The 19,163-nt window shown below is 47.4% G+C and overlaps 1 protein-coding gene across 2 annotated transcripts in view; it reads right to left on the bottom strand.

Moving 5' to 3' along the window:
• The window catches only part of RGMA (repulsive guidance molecule BMP co-receptor a), a 43,949-nt gene that overhangs the window by 10,362 nt on the left and 14,424 nt on the right, over positions 1-19,163 (bottom strand). The window lies entirely within an intron of this gene.

Raw genomic sequence — 19,163 nt, 5'->3', positions numbered from 1 at the left:
TATGGGCAGGTACCATGTCTACTAAATCTGTTTTATTGTCTTCTCCCACACAATTAGTACAGCATGGCATAGTGGCTAGAGCACAACCCTGGGAGTCAGAAGGTCATGGGTTCTAATCCCAGCTCTGCCACTTGTCTGCTGTGTGACCTTGGGTAAATCACTTCACTTCTCTGGGCCTCAGTTCCCTCATCTGTAAAATGGGGATTGAGATTGTGAGCCCTATGTGGGACAGGGACTGTGTCCAACCTGATTTGCTTGTAATAATAATAATAATAATAATAACAGCATTTATTAAGCGCTTACTGTGTGCAAAGCACTCTTCTAAGCACTGGGGAGATTACAAGGTGATCAGGTTGTCCCACGGGGTCTCAAAGTCTTCATCCCCATTTTACAGATGGGGGAACTGAGGCCCAGAGAAGTGAAGTGACTTGTCCAAAGTCACACACCTGGCAATTGCAGAGCTGGAATTTGAACCCATGACCTCAGACTCCAAAGCCCATGCTCTTTCCACTGAGCCACGCTGCTTCTCTGTGTCTCTTTATCTTCTCTTGTATCCACCCCAGAACTTAATACAGTGCCTGGCACACAGTAAGCACTTAACAAATACCATAATAATAATTATTATTATTACTGTGAGTGCTCAATAAATATGACTGATTGATTGATGCCCGGCCAGCCTCCCTCCTGGAAATGGCAGTGGAGTCTGAGTTCACCCATTTCCTAATTGGCTCAGGCTGCAATTCATTCATTCATTCAATAGGATTCATTGAGCATTTACTGTGTGCAAAGCACTGTACTAAGCACTTGGGAGAGTACAATATAATAATAAATAGACAAATCCCTTGCCCACAACAAGCTTGCAATGGTCTTCAGCCCCCAGAGTGGGGAGTAGAGGGGCAAATGGCTCCCACTTAACCACCCTAAGTACCCACTGACACTTTAGCCCCGGCCTGAGGCTTGGGATCACAGAAGCAGCACCCCTACCACCCTCTTCTTTCAGGGGAGGCAGCTGAGAGGAAGGGGCAGGTGATCCCAGAGATGTGCCTCCGCTGGTGCTGTAGTCCAGCCTGGGTCGGGGATACTGGCTCCCCATGACAAAACAGCCCCAGATTCAGCCCACAAGGTGGGAAATGGTGTCTGTCAGCACGCCCGACTGCATATCTGCCGCCATGAACTCTGGGAGCTGGAGGGTGGAGCTGGGCCAATAGCCCTCTCCGGACAGTTGTATGTGTCATCTACACTCTTTACCCCCATGCCCTTTGGGCACCTCTAGGCCCTGACAATTTAGACGTCATATATGACTGCCAGAAATGGGGTTGACCGAGACCTGGTCAGCCAGGGCAAGTGGCTGATGAGCAAATGCACTTGCCAGTCTACGGCAAGGTGGCTGGGGCATGAGTCCCTCGGGTTTGAGCTGGCAGGAGGCCAGATTGTCACTGGGGAGACACTGCCACTGGGGAGGAGGCTAATGCAGGGGAAGGGGTGTGTATGAGTGTGGTGGGGGGGTTGTGTGTGTGTGTGTGTGTGTGTGTGTGTGTGTGTGTGTGTGTGTGTGTGTGTGTTTGTGTTAACAGAAGGTAGGGTGAGCTGGAGGCATGCAGGCGAAAGGATCAGGGATGTCACCGCTTTACCTTGATTCCGGAGATTGGGGGGGGATGTGTGAGGGTCTGTCCCACCTCAGGGCAGATGACTTTTGATCGCAGGCTAAGTTCTCCCTGGCCCCTTGACCCTATGTGTCAGTTCCTTTCACAGGTCAACAGAACAGGGCTGAAAGCAGCCTCGGATAGTGCCCTCCCTCCTCCACCCCTCTCACCTCCACCCCCAAATTCCTTCACCTGTGGGCAGACATTTTTCTCAAAGAACTCATAAGGAGCTGGCTGATGGTGGAGACAAACTGTCAATCCACATTTGATTAGCAACGGCCCAGCATCTCTAAGAGGACCAGGGATCAATCAGTCAATCAATCAGTGGTATTTACTGAATGCAGAGCACTGTATTTAGCACTTGCGAGAGTACAGTACAACAGGGGTTAGTAGACACGTTCCCTGCCCACAAAGAGTTTACATTCTAGAGTTTGACAGGGCTCAATCCAACAGTCAAATGGACCCACCTCATTGCCCAGGTAACTGAAAAGGAACTGGCTCACGTCTTGTTTTCTTCTCCTTCTTCTTACCCGGCTCTTAAGACTTCTGACAAAACCTCTCCAGACAGTTCAATACGGCAATTGTTTAAAACCTGCTGCTCCCATGAGCACCTGGGGGTGACTCACCCCAGCAGGCTGCTGGCACCCTTCACCTCACAACTAGACTTTCATCATACAGGGAATGGCCATGCCAGCCTCCACGCTCTCGATGACATCTGGGGGCACCTCCCCTGCCCTCTCCCTCAGCAGCAGCTTGCAACAGAACCGTGAAAACACAGCTGGGCAGAGACCAAGAGATCAGGCTCATCCAATTTCCATCCATTTTCCAACTCCTCACAACGGATTTGCTTGAAACCACAGACGACCTAGCCCGGAAGCAATTCCCTTGGCTGCTCTTAGGCAGAAGGAAAGAACTTATGCCAGGGTCTCACTGAGCATCTTGCCCTCTCCTCTAAGGCCTTTCACCTCACCACACAGAACTACCCAACCACTCTTGTCTCCTTCGGCTCTCCTGACTGCACTATGCATTTGGATCTGTACCCTTTAAGCTTTTGATAATCACCATCTCTAGACTATAAGCTTTCCCCTCTAGACTGTAAGTTTCCCCCTCAAGACTGTAATCTCGTGTGGGGAGGGAGTGTGTCTGATTATTGTTATTCTATACTTTCCCGAGTGCTTAGTACAGTGTTTTGCACTCAAATATGTTTGACTGACTGACTGACCCCATCTTCAAGCCCATTTTTGTACATATCTGTAGTTTATTTTAATATCTGCCTCCCCTTCTAGACTGCAAGCTCTCCTGGTGGGCAGGGGATGTGTCTACCAATTCTGTTGTATTATACTCTCCCAATCACTTAGTACAATGCACTGCATGCAGCAAGCACTCAGTACATACCAGTGATTACCAGACAGATTAGATTGATAGCCCACTTCACTCTGCCTGCTGCTGTTGCTCTGCTCAGTCTTGGTTTCACATGCTATGCTCTCTACCCGAATGCTCCAGGGCACCTTTTATCTATTGGTAGCTCCTGCAGGCATTCTTCTCCAATCACTGCCTAGGGGAGGTAGGTGTGAGGGATAGAACCTACTGGACAGATGGGGAAACGGGAGGCCAGGAAAGTGGAATAATCAGGGAATCACCCGAGATTATGGAATAAATTAGCGACAGGTCTGGGAATCTCCCATCTAGTCCTCTGTAGGCTAGATCTTGCTGTTGTCCCTCTTCCTGGATGGGGGAATCCAAACTCTTTCTATATAATTGCTACAAGCTCACAAGGCTGATAATTCTTCAGGAATCTGAGCAGAAGTCTGGATAATTGGGCCAGAAAATTTCCTCCTGAGGCATGCCGACAGTTTGATAACTGGTGTGGTACTGGTAAGAATACAAGGGGAAGTGATGAATCGATCAATCAATGGTATGTATTGAGCACTTACTATGTGCGGAGCACTGTACTAAGTGCTTGGGAGAATACACAATACATCAGAGTTAGCAGACATGTTCCTGCCCACTCCATCCCTTCTCCTCTCCTTAATGTCCATCTTCAACCGCTCACTCTCCACTGGTTCCTTCCCCTCTGCTTTCAAACATGCCCACGTCTCTCCCATCCTAAAAAAACCCCTCTCTTGACCCCACCTCACCTTCTAGTTATCGCCCTATCTCCCTCCTACCATTCCTTTCCAAACTCCTTGAACGAGTCATCTACACGCGCTGCCTCTAATTCCTCAACACCAACTCTCTCCTCGACCCCCTCCAATCTGGCTTCCGTCCCCTACATTCCACCAAAACTGCCCTCTCAAAGGTCACCAATGACCTCCTGCTTGCCAAATCCAACGGCTCATACTCTATCCTTATCCTCCTCGACCTCTCAGCTGTCTTCGACACTGTGGACCACCCCCTTCTTCTCAACACGCTATCCAACCTTGGCTTCACAGACTCCGTCCTCTCCTGGTTCTCCTCTTATCTCTCTGGTCGTTCATTCTCAGTCTCTTTTGCAGGCTTTTCCTCCCCCTCCCATCCCCTTACTGTGGGGGTTCCTCAAGGTTCAGTTCTTGGTCCCGTTCTGTTCTCGATCTACACTCACTCCCTTGGTGACCTCATTCGCTCCCACGGCTTCAACTATCATCTCTACGCTGATGACACCCAAATCTACATCTCTGCCCCTGCTCTCTCCCCCTCCCTCCAGGCTTGCATCTCCTCCTGCCTTCAGGACATCTCCATCTGGATGTCTGCCCGCCACCTAAAACTCAACATGTCCAAGACTGAACTCCTTGTCTTCCCTCCCAAACCCTGCCCTCTCCCTGACTTCCCCATCACTGTTGATGGCACTACCATCCTTCCAGTCTCACAAGCCCGCAACCTTGGTGTCGTCCTCGACTCCGCTTTTTCGTTCACCCCTCACAGCCAAGCCGTCACGAAAACCTGCTGGTCTCACCTCTGCAACATTGCCAAGATCCACCCTTTCCTCTCCATCCAAACCGCTACCCTGCTCATTCAAGCTCTCATCCTATCCTGTCTGGACTACTGTAACAGCCTCCTCTCCTATCTCCCATTCTCTTCTCTCCCCACTTCAATCCATACTTCACGCCGCTGCCCGGATTGTCTTTGTCCAGAAACGCTCTGGGCATGTTACTCCCCTCCTCAAAAATCTCCAGTGGCTACCAGTCAACCCACACATCAGGCAGAAACTCCTCACCCTTGGCTTCAAGGCTCTCCATCACCTTGCCCCCTCTTACCTCACCTCCCTTCTCTCCTTCTACAGCCCAGCCCGCACCCTCCGCTCCTCTGCCACTAATCTCCTCACCGTGCCTCGTTCTCACCTGCCCTGCAGTCGACCCCCAGCCCACATCATCCCCCTGGCCTGGAATGTCCTCCCTCCGCACATCTGCCAAGCTAGCTCTCTTCCTCCCTTTAAGGCCCTACTGAGAGCTCACCTCCTCCAGGAGGCCTTCCCAGACTGAGCCCCCTCCTTCTTCTCCCCCTCCTCCCCCTCCCCATCCCCCCGCCTTCCCTCCCCCACAACACCTGTATATATGTATATATGTTTGTACGTATTTATTACTCTATTCATTTATTTTACTTGTACATATCTATTCTATTTATTTTATTTTGTTAATATGTTTTGTTTTGTTCTCTGTCTCCCCCTTCTAGACTGTGAGCCCACTGTTGGGTAGGGACCGTCTCTATATGTTGCCAACTTGTACTTCCCAAGCGCTTAGTACAGTGCTCTGCACACAGTAAGCGCTCAATAAATATGATTGATTGATTGATAATGACCTTACAGTCTAAGAGGGAATGGGGTAAAGGAACATGGTCTAGTGGGTAACACAGGCCTTGGACTCAAGGAGCCTGGGTTCTAATCCTGCCTACACTGCTCTCCTGATGTATGACCTTAGCCAAGGTCAAGTCACTTCTCTAGGCCCCAGTTTCCTTATCTGTAAAATGGGGATTAAATACCTGTTCTCTCTGTCTCCCCTGGACAAGACTGGGACCATGTCTTACCTCATTACACTGTACCTATCCCAGTGCTTAGTACAGTGCTTGGCACACAGTAAACCCTTTACAAATATAATGATGATTATTATTATTAGGATGTAGTGGGGGTGGGCTGCAGATTGTCACTACCATCAGGTAGCTCCTCTCCTGTTGTCTCATCCCCCTATAACCATTTGTCACTTCCTGTGTTGGGAGAAGAAGCTGGGCACAGGGAGGAAAGAACATTGAAGCAGCATAACCTATTGGCTAGAGTACAGACCTGGGAGTCAGAAGGACCTGGGTTCTAATTCTGATTCCACCATTTGTTTGCTGTGCGACCTTGGGCATTTCACTTCACTTCTCCGTGCCTCAGTTACCTCATCTGCAAAATGGGGAGGAACACTACGAGCCTTGTGTGGGACACGGACTGTGTCCAACCTGATTAGCTTGTATCTACCCCAGGGCTTAGTACAGTGCCTGGCACAAAGTCAGCGCCTGACAAATACAATTATACATGCAAAAAAGTATGTGTGTGTGTGTGTGTGTGAGTGTGAGACCCAGCTGCAAAAGTATCTTAAACTGGCCCCAAGCTGCCTGTGTTCACTCCCATATTACAGTTCACCATGGACATCAGAGAAACTGATTCTACAAAGCTCTTCAGCTCCTTCCCTCTCTTTCTGCCTTTAGCTCACTAAATCCCCAACTTCAGGCAGAGACGAGGGGCCTGAAGTAATCTGACCATCAGCAGAGAGAGAGCAGCCCCTCTAATTCTGACACAGGGTAACAGCACAAAGAATCCACAAGCGCTTTGGTGGCCTGGAAATTCACATATTGCTTTAAAATAATAATCTTCAATACCATAGGCCTAGTTTCTGACTCCAGTAAGAATTAGGGCCCCAACAGGGGGAAAGAGGAAAAGCTGAGGGGAAACAGATTATTTTGCCATTGCACTTTTACAGGAAGGAAAATGAAACCAGCTTTTCAGAATTCCAACAAGTGCTTTTGAATCTGAAGGAATGTGGCTCTCTTGGCCACACAACGGGAGTCCTCCCTGCCCTGACAGTTACCTACAGATTTGAAATAAAACCACCGGCTCCTCTCAGCCACTCCTTGGAGCAAATAGACAGTGTGGCTCATTGGATGGGGAACTTGGCAGGACCATAAGAGTAAAAGCAGGGCTAGGTCAGGTCTGCAAGCCTAACCCAGAGATCGGACATGGTAGCCAGGGAGCTCCTTAGCTCTACCCTTGAGTGACTGCCTCCAGGGCTGCAAATCCCAGTCAATAAATCAGTGGTACTTACTGAGTGCTTATTATGTGCAGAGCACTATACTAAGTGCTGAGCAGCTGCAGAAACAACCACTCTTTTGCAGCCCTGAAAATCAGCTTTGGATCAACATCTGGTTTGACTCGGGTTCAATTAGAACCTTGTTTAGTGCTGTTGAGGTCAGGGAAGGGCTAGTGGTTGGGTGGACTGGGCTACGGATTTCTGGTCGAGCGAGGGCTCTATTAAGAAGCCCCTACATGCCACCCTCTTGAGTCAATCAAAAGGTAGCGCTGATCCCCCCTGCCCCCAACAACTAAAAATGGGCACAGTACCTTTCTCCTCCTAATGGTGTTTGGAGGACAAAAAAATTTCAAATACAATGCCTTCCTTGGAAGAGAGTTGCTAGTCTAGTGTTGGGGTGGGGGGTAGCGGGGTCAGGGGGTGGGGAGGTTGGTGTCTCACTGTTCTGACAGCTGGATTCTTTCTAGGGGCGGGGATGAAAACTGACCTGCCAGGATCGGATTTACTTTGGTAAGGTATTGCAGGCAGAGGAAAACAATCCAATCCACTCCCCGTAAAAGAGTTGCACAAACAACTCTGATCAGGGGTAGAGCAGAAGAGATTTGCAGTGATGGCTGGGTAGTGAATGTCTGTCTTGATGGTATTTACTGAGTGCTTAGTATGTGCAGAGCACTGCGCTAAGTGTTTAGGAAATCAATAAGCCAATCAATGGTATTTCCTGAGCACTTACTGTGTGCAGAGCACTCTACTAAGTGCTTGGGAGAGTATAATATGACAGTTGATAGACTTGATCCCTGTTCTCAAGCTGATAGAGAGGGGAACAGACATTAACCTATCGATATGTACATAAGCACCATGGGGCTGAGCAAGTGGTGAGTAAAGGGTACAAATTCTAGTCCAAGGGCTATGCAGAAGGGTAACCTCGTTATGGGCAGGGAATATGTCTACTAATTTTGTTGTATTGTACTCTCCCAGGCATTTAATACAGTGCTCTGCACATTCATTCATTCATTCAATCGTATTTATTGAGTGCTTACTGTGTGCAGAGCACTGTACTAAGCAAGCGCTTGGGAAGAACAAGTTGGCAACATATAGAGACGATCCCTACCCAACAGTGGGCTCACAGTCTAGAAGGGAGAGACAGACAACAAAACAAAACATATTAACAAAATAAAATAAATAGAATAAATATGTACAAGTAAAATAGAGTAATAAATATGTACAAACATATATACATATATACAGGTGCTGTGGGGAGGGGAAGGAGGTAAGGCGGGGGGGATGGGGAGGAGGGGGAGAGGAAGGAGGTAGCTCAGAATTATGAATTATGCCTCAGTTACCTCATCTGTAAAATGGGGATTAAGACTGAGCCCCCCGTGGGACAACCTGATTCATTCATTCATTCAATCGTATTTATTGAGTGCTTACTGTGTGCAGCACTGTACTAAGTGCTTGGGAAGTACAAGTTGGCAACATATAGAGATGATCCCTACCCAACAGTGGGCTCACAGTCTAGAAGGGGGAGACAGAGAACAAAACAAAACATACTAACAAAATAAAATAGAATAAACATGTACAAATAAAATAGAGTAATAAATACGTACAAACATATATACATATATACAAGTGCTGTGTGGGGGGGAAGAAGGTAAGGTGGGAGGATGGAGAGGGGGAGGAGGGGGAGAGGAAGGAGGGGGAGAGGAAGGAGGGGGCTCAGTTTGGGAAGGCCTCCTGGAGGAGGTGAGCTCTCACATACTAAGCGCTCCCAAAATACCATGGATTGATTGGGAGACGAGCAAATGAGGGCTTAGTCAGGGAAGGTCTCTTGGAGGAGATGTGCTTTTAGTAAGGTTTTGAAGGTGGGGAGAGTGATCCTGTCAGATATGAAGAGGGAGGGCGTTCCCGGCCAGAGTCAGGCCATGGGCAAGGGATCAGCAGCGAGATAGACCAGATGGAGGTACAGTGAGTAGGTTGGCATTAGAGGAGCGAAATATGTGGGCTGGTCAGAGTAGGAAATCATGGAGGTAAGGTAAGAGGGGTCAAGGTAATTAAGTGCTTAAAGCGGATGGTGAGGAGTTTCTGTTTGATATGGAGGTGGATGGGCAATGACGGGAGGTTCTTGAGGAGTGGGGAAACATGGACTGAATGGAGAGTATCACGGAGTTGGTAGATATGATCCCAGCCCACAAGCCGACACTAAGAGGTCAAGACTGGGGAGCTGCTGCTGAGAGACTGCCTTCTTTTGGGGTCCCTCAAGGGGTCAGAATGGGGGTGAAGGAATTCAGTTCAGTCTGGGATTCATACTGCTGCTATGGATGGCAGCGTAGCTCATGGTGGGCAGGGAATGTATCTGTTTATTGTTATAGTGTACTCACCCAAGCACTTAGTATGGTGTTCTGCACACAGTAAGCGCTCAACAAATACAATTAAGTGAATGAATGAATGAACCATTTACTTCCCCAACTGAAGCCCCCCTCCCCCCCCCCCCCAACCCCGACGCCCTCCTTCAGTCTCTTACTGGACTTCAGTCATGCTTGTCTGCTTCACACCCACACACCTGGCTACTTTCTATTCGATGTGCCAGAACTAGAGGAGTGGTGATCCGTCTTGGATGACATTCAAGAAAATAGAACTTCCTCCTTCTTTTGCAGGAATGGAAATGTATGTGCCAATATGTAAGGAGCAGGGTAGGTAATAAGGACAGGAAATCCAGTACTTTTTAACACAATCTAATCGGCTTCTTATTGGTGAGACATATATTTTGGGAGATGGAAGAGCTGAGTCCATGTACATACAATATGTGAAATACTGAACCATGAAGCCGAACAGGCAATGATCATGGAAGAGAGAGAGAGAGAGAGAGAGAGAGAGAGAGAGAGAGAGAGAGAGAGAGAGAGAGAGAGAGAGAGAGAGAGAGAGAGAGAGAGAGAGAGAGAGTGTAACCATGTTTCCCCTTTAGATACAAATAAGACCCAAACTGCTTTTTCTTTGGTCTGCAGGATGACAGTAATGGAAATAACAACAATACAGCTTGACTGATTGATTCTTTACTTTAAATAGCAACCAAATGACTTTCAATAACAGGGAAGAAGACCAGGGGAGAGTCACAGGCTGGCCATACTGACCCTAGTCAGGGTGAAAATATTTGTGCATGAACGCAACATTAGTTGCTTTCAGCGACCTCCTTTGAACTGTTAATCAAGCACAACTTTGCCGAATAATAGACCGATTATTATTTCCTTCTTTGCATAACAAAGACGCCCAATAAAACTTATTTAGGTTGTCCACGGGAGGGGGTGTGAAAGATCAGCCCAGAGAAAGGAGCTTTAGGAATGCAGCAGACAACTCCAAAGTCTGAACCCAGGAATAAAGACAATGCAATTTGCCATCAAGAAAAGCCCAATAGACCAATAAATTACCCATGTGCAAAGGGATTAGATCAGGTTTCAGATGCACTACAGGGCGGGGGAGGGGAAGGAGGGGAACGAAGCCCTATCTTTCTTAAAGAGACATGGTTCGTTTTCAGAACAAGCCTCAGCTGTGCAGATCTGGACATTCCATTTTGTCGAAGTCGGAAGGACCATACATGTTTTAACTCTAAATTTCCTCTTCCTGACAAGTGCGGTATTTAAACCCCATCCCTCTCCCCCACATCCCCCTGCTTGCAAAGGGTCAGAGCTAGATTGCAGGGAGATTAAGAAGAAGCCTTCTACAAGAGTCAAAGGACCCAAACTGCACAGGTGTGAGTGGTTTGGTTTTTTCTTTGGGGGGGGGGCGGGAGGGTTTGCATGAGTGGGAGAAAAGGGATGGAGAGAGGAGGGGGAAAGGACTAAATTGCTGCCTCATTCTGTTGGTGGTGATTGGATAAACCAGTGAGTACCCAACCAGGGAAATGACAGCTTTCCTTCAACTCCTCTCCTTCCCGTCACATTGCCTGACCTTAAGCCTTGGAGAACACCGCCCGGGCTGTATGAAGCCAAGTGGATGGAATTCCCTGCTATGCACCTGGGCAAGGGAAACCATGACCAAGTGGGTTTTCTGAAACTCTTTCTTCCCAGGAAAGCTGGTAAGGAACATCATCCTTCGACTGTTCTTAATGTTTGGTCAATGCATTCCATAGAGAAGCAGCGTGGCTCAGTGGAAAGAGCATGGGCTTTGGAGTCAGACGTCATGGATTCAAATCCCGAATCCGCCAATTGTCAGTTGTGTGACTTTGGGCAAGTCACTTAACTTCTCTGGGCCTCAGTTACCTCATCTGTAAAATGGGGATTAAGACTGTGAGCCCCCCATGGTACAACCTGATCACCTTGTAACCTCCCCAGTGCTTAGAACAGTGCTTTGCACATAGTAAGCGCTTAATAAATGCCATTATTATTATTACCCAATCTTAACCACAATGCCCATGGCCACCCCTCTGAAGCCCTGTCTCTTGAGCCAAATCTCTGCTAATCATTTCTCTACTGTTCTGGGGATTCCAGGATGGATTTTTTAAAGGCAGCATCCTGAAAGTTGTTCTCTGTTCTGGCCAAAGCAAGAAAGCAAAGCAAAGTGGCCTAGTGGATAAAGCACCAGGACTGGGGGTCCTGGGTTCTAATCCTGCCTCTGCCACCTGTCTGCTGTGCAACCTTGGGCAAGTCACTTAATGTCTCTGTGCCACAGTTACCTCATCTGTAAAATGAGGATCAAGATTATGAGCCCTATGTGGGTCATGGACTGTGTCCAACCTGACTAGCTTGCATCTACCCTAGTGTCTGGGACATAGTAAGTGATTAAAAAATACTATTTTTAAAAAGAGGCAGTTTCCCGATTCCTTCTGGTACAGGATCTAGCAGTGGGGGGGAAAGGCCACCAAAAAACCCCAGGGTAGAGAAGAGCTAAATCGCTGAGGTGTAGTCTACTAATAAGTGCATGTAGAACAGGCTGAGTGCCATTTAACATGACACGGCACAACCAAACAGGTCCCATCCATCACAGCCAGCCAGCCCTCGGAAAAACAGCTACCCAAATGACCAGATATCGTCTTCTGGTGTTCCTACCAAGCTTTTTTTTTAATGGTCTTAAGTGCTTACTATGCACCAGGCACTGTACTAAGTGCTTGAGCAGATACAAGCTACACATTATTCCAAAACACCCTATTTGGAAATCAACAAACAAAAACACCTCCCTTCTTTTCTTAAAGCACCACAAGGGGTTCAGATGGCACCAACATGCAGTTGTGCAGGCTTAAATAAAAAACTCTAAGCCCTTCATAGAAACACTCAGATTCTAGGCCAGATTCAGACCTGGGCGGCGGCGGCAGCAACCTCAAAGCCTGGGTCCTTGGCCATCTTGCTGCCTTCTGCTTCAGCAAATAAACCCTCCTCCAGGCATTAAATTTTGGCCAGGACAGCCTTCTGCACCTGGGTGGGTTAAAGGAAAAACTGGCTCTTGGAACTGAAGAGAGAGAATTGATTCAAGCCATTCTTTTCCAAGAGCTTTCTGCCAGGTCTAGTGCAGTGACTGAAATGACATCCCAGACTCAGCAGACATCTAGGATGAAGGGATTTCATTCATTCATTCGATTGTATTTATTGAGTGGCTTACTGTGTGCAGAGCACTGTACTAAGTGCTTGGAAAGTACAATACAGCAATGGAGACAATCCCTGTTCACAACGGGCTTACAGTACTTGGTTGGTGGGGGCGGTGGCGGCTGGGCGGATCTGCTGCTTGATACAGGAGTGAAACTGTATCAGGTAACAAGCTTGTGAAGCCAACTCCTTGAATCGTGGCCGGCCGAGTCTCTCCTGACTTGTGCAGGCTTCCTTTCACCCTCACACAGATTAAAGGGACAAGGCCGGGCAGTGCTCTGTCATGACTTCTACAAGAAATCTTTGGCTCTCCAGCTTGGTACACTTTTTCCTCACGAAAGGCAAGACTCCCCGAGTCTCTGCCCACGGCACAAAAATCATCTACTCTCTCGAGGAACAGCCAATGTGCAGACTTATTTCTTATTAAGCATCTCACACGTTTCAATGCAGAGCTAAATGATGCACAAAATGAATAAACTAGCAAAACCCAAAGAGAACATAAATCCATTTGGAGTCAAATTTGTATGATGGCATCCCACCCAAATGGTAACTTGAAGCTTGCCAGCTGGTTCTCTCTCCTTGGAGTGAAGTGCCAAGCATTGGCTACAGTTAGGCATACCCATCATAGGACAGGCTGGATCCCAGACATTTTACTGAAACCCACTCCCTCCTTCAATTTACATACCCCACCCCTCCCACACATTCTGGATCTACAACCAGTAGGACTCCTTAATGCCTTCCAGTGCTTTAGAACAAACTTAATGCTTTCTGGCCCTCTGTTCGTTTTACAATGTTGTTTCTTAGAGGGCAAGAGCCGGGGTTTCTATTTGCTTGATTGTCCATCCTGAGCATTAAATAATGTTAATTCAGTTGGATGACAATAAGCACTCAGAGGTCAACCATACCTCTGAAACCAATCCTGTCTACCACCCTGCACATCCATATACACCATTCACTCCATGGACTTCCAAGCTCGACCACAGACTGTACACCTCTACTCTCAGCCACGGCTCTCTCCCTCTAACCCCCTCCCTGCCATCAACACCAGATACTATTAAGCTGAATCGCCATGACGGAGATTGAGAGGGTGAAGAGTGACACAAAACCCTTTTAATCATACAGGCATACTGAATCAATGCTCGCTCTCTGGCAGTAGGACACCTAGTAAGCCACATCCTCTTTCTCCTCCCCCCTCAATCTCTATAGAGAAGCAGCATGGCTCAGTGGGAAGAGCACGGGCTTTGGAGTCAGAGCTCATGGGTTCGAATCCCGGATTCGCCACATGTCTGCTGTGTGACCTTGGGTAAGTCACTTCACTTCTCTGAGCCTCAGTTCCCTCATCTGTAAAATGGGGATGAAGACTGTGAGCCCCACGTGGGACAACCTGATCACCTTGTATCCCCCCAGCGCTTAGAACAGTGCTTTGCACATAGTAAGCGCTTCACAAACGCTATTATTATTATTATTATTATTATTATTATTATTCTCCAATTTTCCATCAGGATTAGGAGGGTACCAAAGTGTGATCTGTAAAGATTCAGCCTTGTCCCTCTCCCAAGGGCCACTGTCACTGTGTTCAGGGCACTAGATTGTAAATTATTTGTGGGTAGGATTCTTGTCTACCAACTATATTGCATTGTATGTACTCTCCCAAGTGCTTAGTACACTGCTCTGCTTGCAGTAGACAATTAGTCTTCCTGTCCTTCAAAGCCTTATTGAAGGCACATTTCCAAGAGGCCTTCCCTGACTAAGCCCTCTTTTCCTTTTCTTCAACTCCTTTCTGTGTCACACTGACTTGCTACCTATATTCACTCCCCTCCAAGCCCCACAGCACTTATGTACATATCTGCAATGCATTTATTTATCTTAATGTCTGTCTCCCCCTCTAGACTGTAAACTCACTGTGGGCAGGGAGTGAATCTGTTATACTGTACTCTCCCAATCGCTTAGTACAGCGCTCTGCACGCAGTAAGCGCTCAGTAAATATGACTGAGAGTAGGGGTTCAATAAATTCCACTTATTACTTCAGAACAACCACTTCAGATAGGCAGGGGTTATACATAGGGAAGGGGCCTGTTCTTTGGCTCTGTTGATTCTATGACTTCATTGAGGGGGGCAGCATCTGGTTTTGCAATGAACATAATTTGATTCTCCCCTTCTGGTATACAGCAGCAATGGTTGGATAAGCAAGATTACTTGAGTGAACAGAATTCTTGAAGTAGCAAAAACTATGCCACTCTTAACTTTGTTCTATCACGATGTCCTGTGGGAGACTGTAGGAGACCCAGGGCACCTCTCAGAGTTTCAGTCTCCCACCCCATCCACTTAATGAGGCTGTTCATCCAGAGGGCAACCAAAAGATCTATTATAATTAGAACGACACATGCCATTGGTATTTCCACTATTACTGACCCATGGAGCTGTAGTTAAATTCTCAAGGAAATAGAGAGTTGGAGGTTTTCTGCTGCCACCTTAAATAAGACAAAGGTCAGAACTGTTATTTTTTAAAAAATGTCTACAAATACAATTAGTCATTCATTCATTCTTTCAATTGTATTTACTGAGTGCTTACTGTGTGCAGAGCGCTGTATTAAGTGCTTGGGAAGTACAAATCGGCAACATATAGAGGTGGTCCCTACCCAACAACGGGCTCACAGTCTAGAAGGGGGAGACAGACAACAAAACAAGTAGACAGGTGTCAATACCATCAGAATAGATAAATAGACTTATAGCTATATACATATCATTAATAAAATAGAGTAATACATATGTCCAAATATACACAAGTGCTGTGGGGAGGGGAAGGGGGTAGGGCAGAGAAAGGGACTGGAGGTGATGGAGAGGGGAGGAGAAGAGGAAAAGGGGGGCTCAGTCTGGGAAGGTCTCCTGGAGAAGGTGAGTTCTCAGTAGGGCCTTAAAAGGAGGAAGAGAGCCAGCTTGGCGGATGTGCAGAAGGAGGGCATTCCAGGCCAGGGGGATGATGTGGGCAGGGGGTCGACGGCGGGACAAGCGAGACGGAGGCACGGTGAGGAGATCAGCGGCAGAGGAGCAGAGGGTGGGGGCTGAGCTGTAGAAGGAGAGAAGGGAGGTGAGGTAGGAGGGGGCAAGGTGAAGGAGAGCTTCGAAGCTGATAGGAGTTTAGTCCTCATAACAGAAAGAGCATGGCCTAATGAAAATATCATGGGCCTGGGAGTCAGGGAACCTAGGTTTTAATCCCAGCTCTGCAACTTTCTGGCTCTGTGACTTTGGGCAAGTCACTTAACTTTTCTGTGCATCGGTTTCCTCAGGTGTAAAATGTGGATTAATACTTCTCCCTCCCCGTTAAAGTCCAGCCTCATGTGGGACAAGGATGTACCTGACCTGATTAATCGATCCATCCTATTTATTGAGCGCTTACTATGTGCAGAACACTGTACTAAGGGCTTGGGAGAATTGGAAGATAAGATCCCCACCCACAAGGAGCTTGACTACTTTGTGCCTGGCACCAAGTAAACCCTTAAAAAAACCCTATTATCAGTAGAGGCCCCTGGGCCTGGGTATGACTACAGGTACAACTATCCACGGTCTCGACCGAGGCTGTGCCAGTGTTCCCTACTAAACAGCATCCAGGCGAGTGTTCTATCCCCACCAAACAGTACCCTCAAAGATCTTCTTTTCCAAATTCCTCTCCAAATAGATTGTCACTTGGATAATGCCAGAGATTATTAAGGGTTGACCAAAGAGAAGCAGTGTGGCTCAGTGGAAGGAGTACGGGCTTGGGAGTCAAAGGTCATGGGTTCTAATTCCGGCTCCACCAATTGTCAGCTGTGTGACTTTGGGCAAGTCACTTAACTTCTCTGTGCCTCAATTACCTCATCTGTAAAATGAGGATTAAGACTGTGAGTGTCATGTGGGACAACGTGATTACATTGTATCTCAAGAACAGTGCTTGGCACATAGTAAGCGCTTAACAAATACCAAAATTATTATTAAAATTATTATTGGGGATGGAAGATACCCACTCAGCTCATCCCCTACAATAAGAACCAGACTTTTGACTTAAGCCTCTTGATATGACACATTAGTAAGCAGACCAACTCCCTGAACCCCAAGGGGTATGAAGTTTTTATAGTCACTCAGCTCTATGATTAGTTATATGGGCAATTCTGACTTTGTGCAGCTGTTGAGGCCAAAAATAAGAAGAAATATGAGATGGCTGGTAGGGCAACAAGAACTGTCTGCAGTATTTGCCAGGTTTTATTCTCCAGTATTGGTTTCTTGGTAAAAATAAATAAATATAGGAACTTGAGGGTGACACAACCCAGGCAACTTCATTAGTCTCTGCTGAGGGATTTTTGTTATGGTATTTGTTAAGTGCGTACTATGTGTGAAACACTGTTCTAAGTGCTAGTGTAGATACAAACGAATTAAGTTGGACACAGCCCCTGTCCCACCTGAGACTCACAGTCTGTCTGTTTGAAAAACCAAAGTTTCTCCATTCATATATGTCAACAAACAGAAACGGCTGAGCTCACACCCTTCCCCCTCAACACCACACACATTATGCCACCTTTGCCTATCTCTGCAAACCAGGCACATAAGTGCTGTCACTTTTAGAGTTTGGGAGGTGTTGTTTTAACAGCCTCTAAGCCCCCTTCTCAATTTCAGTTTAGTGCTGACATCACATCCTCCACTGCAGCCTGAAGAGACAAAAGCCATTTATCAACCTATCTGATAAACTTCCAATACACTGGATTCTTATCTAGAATAAACCACACTGCCTGGAAGTTTGGGAGCAAGTATATGAAGCTGGGGGAAGGGGGAGTGTTCTCTGACAGAAGCCCTGGGGAAAAATGGGGGCCTCCTTTTCAGTTTCCTGGTGAACTTAAGGGGTGAGAGAGCAAGAACGGGGTGAGGTAACGGTTATGGCTAGGCCGTGGGGTGCACTGATTTTAGGCTTGGAGAGAAGAGTTTAGCATCAGGGCAGAGCCCACCTAGAATGATCCTGAACTAGGCAGAGACATCTCATCTTTATTCTCAATGCTACCTCCCAGGGGTGGGCGCCCGCTGGGTGAACTGAGAGGCATCATGGAGAGGGAAAAGGGGAAGATGAGGTTTGGGGGGATGAAAGGGGAAGCGGGGAAGCCCATCTTCTCACCCACATTTTTGCATGAAGTTCTGAGAGCCACACTGTGACCCAACTCCTGTATACACAAACCACCACACTGAGTCTTGATTACCCAGTTTTGCCAGTTCCCTTGAAACATATTTGGCAGATGAGGGTAAAAGCAAAACAAAAACACACAATATCAAGTTCTTTCTTGCACAGTCCTCAGCCCAGGTCTCAGAGAGAAAGGCGGAGGAAAGCACTTAGGCAGCATGTAAATGCATCCGACCTTAAAAGCTCCTTAAGAAAGTGCAACTCCAAGTCCCCAGCTCCTGGCCCCCCAAACAAAGACTATGATACCCCAATCCCTCTGACTGGCTTCATTCCACACTGCCAAACTACCGGGTTTGTGTTCTATGGCTATATAATGTATGTAGGCATCTTGCTATCAAATGAAGAGGCAGGAATAAAGTGTTCAGTCGCATGTTCGGATGGTGAATAAGTGTGGGGGGGAAGGAGATAAAGTTTTATGAAACATTAAAACGGAAACTGATTTGGGAGACTTATGTTTTGTGCTTTCACCTCCTAGTCCCCACTCCGAACAAAAAAAAAAATGGGAGAGAGGTAAAGAAACTGGAGAGTTTTGGAAAGAACAAATCTCCCTCTGTGGAGTTGGTCTCCCATCCCCCAACAAAAACAAGAGCTCAGGGCTCGAAGGAATTTGAAGGCAGCGATCTGCCAAAAACATTGTGAAAAACTATGGGGGATTCATTGGAAACAGATGGGCTTTTTCAGCTTTAATTCTGAAATTCTCTCCCTTTCTGACACAATAAAAACAAACAGGGGGCAACTCAAAATATTATCAAATATAAAAATTAGCCTGGTTTTAGCAGCATCTGTAACACCCCCCACCCCCCCCCCGCCCCACAACACACGTCCTGCATGTGGGTCGGGAATGGGGGGGGGGGGGGGCGTGTGGGTGTAAAAAATGGAACGGCACTGTGTTGTAGTGGGTCTGGTGGAGGTTGGAATGTGGAGACTCAGAATTTGGAAAATGGGAAATATCTTTTTGTAAGGTCCTCTGGGACTCGGCTCATTCAATGTTAAGAGCTACTTCTTAAAGTCCAGAACAACTGTGGGGCTTTCTAGTAAAGTGTGGGAGCAGGGGGTGCCCGCTAAAGAGGCATCCAGCCTAAACCCCTTCTACAGTTCTCTCTGCAAGTCTACCTCCCTGCAAAGATCTATTTTAGAGCATTCATTTTCTGGGGCTCCTGGGCCGGCGTTCCCCCGCCCCTCCATATGAGTTTGAGTTTACAAACCACAATCACCCTTTCAACAATCAGATAACAGGGGTTATCCTGGACTGCCTCACTCAGTCCAACCTCTGCCACCCCCATCCCCGTTCCTTAGCCCATCTCACCCGAAGCATACCTCACCAGAACCATGAGCAAATGAGGAAACGGTCCATTTCTGCCCCCCTTTAAAAAAAAATGGGTTTAAGCACCATCTCCCTCCATCCCTCCCCCAAAGGGGCTCCCACCCATTTCCTCTCTGGATGAGCAAGCGGGGTGCTTAATGCGGGGCCGGGGAGGCTGGTGGAGGGAACTGA

Source organism: Tachyglossus aculeatus, chromosome 5, assembly GCF_015852505.1.
Source record: "Tachyglossus aculeatus isolate mTacAcu1 chromosome 5, mTacAcu1.pri, whole genome shotgun sequence".
NCBI lineage: Eukaryota > Metazoa > Chordata > Mammalia > Monotremata > Tachyglossidae > Tachyglossus > Tachyglossus aculeatus.
The sequence above is the reverse complement of the archived record's forward strand: the minus strand, read 5'-3'. Positions and strand labels throughout refer to the sequence as shown.